Genomic DNA, 6,426 nt, shown 5'->3' with positions numbered 1-6,426 from the left:
GTCCGTACACTGTGGCCTTTGTCAAATATTAGTCAAGTAAACAGTTATGTGTCAGTCTGTCAAACGCAGAAACGTGAGTTGAATCTCAGCAAAGACAATTTCCAGTAGTCTGAGCGATAAATACGGTAAAATGAACGGTATTTAGCGTAAATCAATAGATTTGAACAATTTGTGGATTAAATTAACAGGAAACTGTCTGCTCCTCACAAAAAAAAAAACCCGTTGACATCTGGAAACTGATTGTTGACCTGAAGAATGACGGTAAAAGCTTGTCCGAAATTGCAAGTATAGTAGAAGGGCCACGATCGTCGGTTCAGTATGTCCTTCAGAACTTTAAGAAGACTAACTCCCTGGAGACATAGCATAGTTCAGGAAGAGGCTGCAAACTGAAGCTTATGGATCGTCACCATCGCATTATTGTCAGGGAAAATCAGTCAGAATCCTAAAATCAGTGCCCCGAAACTAGCTGACAGTCTGAAGAATTTTGAAAACATACAGGTTAATCCTCAAACGGTACGGAACATACTTGATGAGAAAAAAATCCGAGGTCGTCTGAAAGCAGCCCACACCATTACATGGCCCGGTCGCAAATTTTTCGGATCCAATTCAGTATTTGGATTACGCCATACTGCTACATGTCCGTCAGACCCAAAAATATTAAATTTGCTTTCGTCAGTGAACATGACGTTCTGCCAGAACTCTTCTGGTTCCAGGACATACTTTTGAGCCGCTTTTTCGTATTCTTAGCAGATATAAACGGCTTCTTACGAGCAACACAACCTCGGTTTTTTCCTCATGAAGTACGTTCCGTACCGTTTGAGGATTAACTTGTATGTTTTCAAAATTCTTCAGGCTGTCATTTAGTTTCGGGGCACTGATTTTAGGATTCTGACTAATTTTCCCTGACAATAATGCGATGGTGACGATCCATAAGCTTCAGTTTGCGGCCTCTTCCTGAAGTATGTTATGTCTCCAGGGAGTTAGTCTTCTTAAAGTTCTGAAGGACATACTGAACCGACGATCGTGGCCCTTTTACTATACTTGCAATTTCGGACAAGCTTTTACCGTCATTTTTCAGGTCAACAATCAGTTTCCAGATGTCAACGGGCATTTTTTTTGTGAGGAGCAGACAGTTTCCTGTTAATTTAATCCACAAATTGTTCAAATCTATTGATTTACGCTAATTACCGTTCATTTTACCGTATTTGTCGCTCAGACTACTGGAAATTGTCTTTGCTGAGATTCAACTCACGTTTCTGCGTTTGACAGACTGACACATAACTGTTTATTTGACTAATATTTGACAAAGGCCTCAGTGTACGGACAATTTTTTGACATCATTTTTGGGACTTTTTATACAAAATGATTTTTATTATTTTAAAGGTTTAATTCATAAACATTTTTACTACTGATCTACAAAAAGGACTAATTTCTGCAGCGAATGATGTAATTGCAGTATTTTTATTGACTGAAAAAGTGCACTTTTTCATTGTTTGGATTTCAAGGTAGGTGCTGTACGGACAATTTTTTGATACAGTGTAGGTATATTGTCACATTCTTGTGTTTCATGGATGTTTGATAGTATTCTGCAGTCTAATTTCATTCAAAGTTTTTTTTAAATAGATCGAAAATCTCTGAAATTAGATTTTAAAAGTGTGGAGTTACATTGTGTAGTTATCAATTATTCAATATAAACATTATATTAATTATACAATATAAACATCTAAGATAGCAGAAAAGGTTGGATCTCACCAAACAAGTTCTCGTTGTTTTCGAATAGAAACTTCTTACTCTAGCCCGGACCGACTGTCGTTTAAATTTCCCCGTCCAGGTCCAGCATTCTGAAACAAAGCACAAACCATTCCGGGAACTTCCGCCGGTCACTTATTCAGTAATTTTCCATTGATTAATCCTAAAACTTCCAGTTTAACTTAACTTAATTTAAGTTTCGACAGACGTAAACAAAAACGCGTACGCTGTCCAAAAGTCATGGCTTACTAATGTTAAACATGTCTGATTTTTCTACTAAAACAACGTTCCAACCAATGATTCTTATTTAAACTTTCAGCTACAAATTTGAAAGTACGAATCACTAAAAGAACGGCTAGATTACCAAAATAGTGTTTTGAAACATTTAACTTCCCATCAGATTTATGCGCACAGGAAATTACCCCGAAGTCAGTGTTTCGTTTATTTATCTTCTCAAATTGGTTAAGCTTCCGACAACCCATATTATCTACGTATAGTCCGCCGATAGTGTCTCAGAAACGGTTAAAACATTCCCGTCAAGTTGTTGTCTTCTTAAAAACTTCAAAAAGCCGCGACCTTTCCAAAAGGAGTCATATTACTCAAAGGCTCTCACTGGAGCGCTTGTTTTAGTCGTTTTTATTTTTTTTTCTTGCTTTCCAAGTTCTTCTAAGCTACCAAGTTAGGATTTAAGGATTCAAGTATGGTGCTTTTTTGTGTCTCCCGCTTTCTTGCCCCGCTTTAGGTTGTATCATGTTCGTCTAATGTTTACACATAAATTTCGGGTGTTATGCGGCAGTTTTTTTTGTTGTTGTTGTTGATGTTCTATCCCACTATGTGTAGATTGTATAGGAACGAAACCGATCCCGTCTGGATTAGACGACAGTTAAGCAGTTCCGTCTACTTATGTATATACAGCATTCTGTTCGCTCGTATGGTAATCAGTAAGCTGTCCAAGTCCAGGCCAAGACTGGAACACGAATCGATTGCGCATCGTCAAGTGGTTTCGGCAGCAAAAAAAGTCATCCTCCCGGAATAGATGTTCCGAGATTCAGTTACACTCTGCGACGGAAAAAACCCCAGTTTGGCCCAAGTGGAAAATTAGTTGCCACCATGCATCGACCGGCAGCCAGGCAGTCAGAACAGAACCGTCACACTCCGTTGATCCGGCAGAATCTTAAGGATCTGACTGATGAAGCAAAGCGAGCTAGAAAATTATCGAACGATAATCAGGCGACTAATAAGCATGTGGTCTCATGTATTTTTGGGCCGGAAAAGTCAAGTGCCATAGCATCGAAACATCGAAAGAAAATGATAAATGATTCATAATGACTGCTTCTTTTTTTTGGTCAAAGTAAAAAAAAAAAACGATTAAAAGTCAAGAAAGAAAATAAAACATTTCCGCTACCAAACATCATTATTGGAAGGATGCTGAGGATGATCTGGGAACGTTATGGTGGGTTTGCTTGATGACATCAAAATCGTTGAAGGTTTCAAGTGGAATTTCATCACTGTATGTGATGCTGAACAGATACAAGACGAGTGATTTCAGATGCATTCCGTTGACAAATAGGAAATTCAGATTCTCAGAAATGGAACAAAACACAACTTTAAGTAAAACTTGAGACAATGAGATTGAAAAAGTTTTTCTACACATTTGAAAAGTAAAAGTATCAAATACTGAACGTAGCGTGCCAGCTACTGTAAAGACTCTAGAATTCTACAATATAATTGGTTTCGATGCAAATCATGTAGGTAATCCACCATATGGGTGCACGGATTCACCGCAGTTTCACCGACAGCAGAAGGGGCAGCGGAATTTTCCAGGAGAAAATGCGCTGCCTGGATGGGTAGGAGCTCGAGGAGCTGGAGCAGCTGCATCGTTCCCAGGAAACACGAAAGCTCTATCAGAAGCTCAATGTATTCCGCAAAGGCTTCATGCCGCAAGCCAAAATTTTCCTTGGTGAGGTGGAGGCATCCGGACGGACAACCGTGAGGTGATCAAAAAGTGGAAGCAGCACTTCGACGAACACCTGAACGGCGCACATGTAGGAGACCAAGATTGTGGATGAAGCTACATCGCCGGCGTAGCCAACGGCGTAGAGGATCCATTCCCAACGATGAGCGAAGTTTAGGAAGCCATTAGCCAGCTGAATAGCAACAAGTCGGCTGGCAAGGATGGCATCGCAGTTGAACTTATCAAAATGGGCCCGGACAAGTTGACCAATTGCCTCTACCGGTTGATGATCCGGATCTGGGACACAGAACAGCTATCGGAGGAGTGGAAGGCTTACAAAATGTAATCCCGAATTCTACTCCGCTGCCTAACGCCACAAGCAAACAGATTCGTGGCCGGCCTGATGAAGGTACGGTTTAAGACGGATCCACGTATCTCGTAGATCGTAGACGTAGATCGTATCTGGGAGAAAACTTTACTTTTCGAAAATTAGCATCATTAAGTTTTGCACCATTCGAAAGCTGGGACTTTCCCTTTTCATTTGAGCCCAAATTTGAAATAATCCACCGGGGGGTCTAGAACATTTTATTTTTTTGAAGATTTTTTAACCTTATCAATGGTTTTTTTCAAATACCAAATCATACTTATCACTGTGAAAACGCTCGTCTTACCTTTAGCGTAAATCAAACATTATATGTCAACTAGCTGACCCGGTGTGCTTTGCTACACCTTTCAAAATCAAATGATATTTTCAAAAATTATTAAAAATTTTATTGTTGTATTGGCATTATTTTGAATCAAATTATAACATAATTCATAAGCAACCGCTATCAAACGAATTGCAACACAAAGATAACTTAAACTAATATTCTGAATCTTACTCTATAAATTTGTGTTAAAGATCTGATAATTTTAATCCGTCTGGAGGGTCTCTAATTAATCGTACGCAAACAATCCAATTTATTAAATATGGTTGTTTTTGCTTGAAATGCTCTGGATTTATGCTAAACTAATAAAAGAGCCCCCTGCCTTTCCCTTCACCCCCTGCTGAATGGAGGTCGTGAACTTTAATAATCATACCCATTTTTTTCGTTCCCAAAAATCCTCTTATATCAAATAAAGTTCCATTGGTTAATAAGTTTTTATGCTTTAAAACAAAATTTATATGGAGCGCCTTCCTTTCTTTCCCTCTCTACTCTGTAAAGCGTAAGAGCATAAATTGATAACTTATACTAACAAAATTGTATTGAGCTCACCTTCCTTCTCCCATGTACCTACTCACTGAAAGGAAGATGGTGTGTCAAATAATCATAGAATCATACCAAAATGATTTTCCATGTTAAGTTTTGTCCATTTCTCGGATATTGTAAAAAAAAAGTTAAATGTAGGCCTCCGCTTCCCTTCCTATATATCCAATTTTATCATCCTTCACATATAAAAAATATTTTCGTACTCAAATACTTTTTGATGCCAAATTTGGTTTCATTTGCTCGATTAATTCTCGAGTAATGCAAAAAAAATGTATGGAAGTCCCCCTTTCCCTGTTTATGTCTTTCCGCTGAAAAAAGGTGGGGCTTTTATTTATAATAGAAACATTTTTCGTATCTAAATACCTTCACATGCCAAATATAGTTCCATTTGCTCGATCAGCTCTCCAGTAATAATGAAAATTGTAAGAGCGACCTCTCCTTCCCATTTTCATCCACCTTTTGAAGGAGTGAGGGATACCAAATATTCACAGGAGCATTTCTCGTACCCAAATATCGTTCCATGCCTAAATTGGGTCCATTTGCTGTTGTAGTTCTTGAGTTATGCAGTAAAAATTGTATGAAACTCCCCTCCCTCTTTCATTTCTCTTCTCTAGTAGAAGGAAGGGGTCTCAAACAATCATTAGAACTTGTCACGTTCCCAAATACCCGCCCATGCCAAGTTTGATTATATTTGCTTAATTAGTTTTTGAGTTATGTAAAAATATATAAAAGAGCCCCCCCCCCCCCGTTTTAAATCTCCCTACTGAAAAGAGGGAGGGGTCTCAAATAATCATAGACATATTTTTCGTATCCAAATACCCTTCCATGCCAAATTTGGTTCCATTTGCTTTATTAGTTTTTGAGTTATGTAAAAAAAAATTAAAGAGGGCCCCTCCCCCTTTCTACTGGAAAGATGGAGGGGTCTCAAATAATCATTGAAATATTTTTCGTATCCAAATACCTTCCCATGACAAATTTGGTTCCAATATCTTGATTAGTTTTCGAGTTATATGAAAAAATGTAAGGTAGCCCCCCTCCCTCCTTCCTATCACCCCACTGAGAGGAGGGAGGGGTACCTAATATTCATAGAAATATTCCCCGTTCCTTAATACCACCCCATGCCAAATTTGATACCATTTGCTTGATTGGTTCTCGAGTTATGCGAAAAATTGTCTTTTGTTTGTGAGGCCCCTCCCTCCCTTCATGAGAGAGGGAGAGGTCCCAAACCATAATAGGAACCTTCCCCGGCCTCCAATACCCCCACCTGCCAAGTTTCACGCATATCGGTTCAGTAGTTTCCGAGTCTATAGGGAACAGACAGACAGACAGACAGACAGAAATTCATTTTTATATATAGGTATAGATAACATGATTTAATAGGAAACTTTCCTGGCTACAATTTTGTAGAAGACATCAAAATGATACAAATTGAGAGAAAAGAGTTATAATGTCACAAACAGAGTGAGTACTATT

The sequence above is a fragment of the Uranotaenia lowii genome, chromosome 2 (assembly GCF_029784155.1).
Source record: "Uranotaenia lowii strain MFRU-FL chromosome 2, ASM2978415v1, whole genome shotgun sequence".
In the NCBI taxonomy this organism is placed as follows: domain Eukaryota; kingdom Metazoa; phylum Arthropoda; class Insecta; order Diptera; family Culicidae; genus Uranotaenia; species Uranotaenia lowii.
This window is presented reverse-complemented; position numbering follows the sequence as displayed.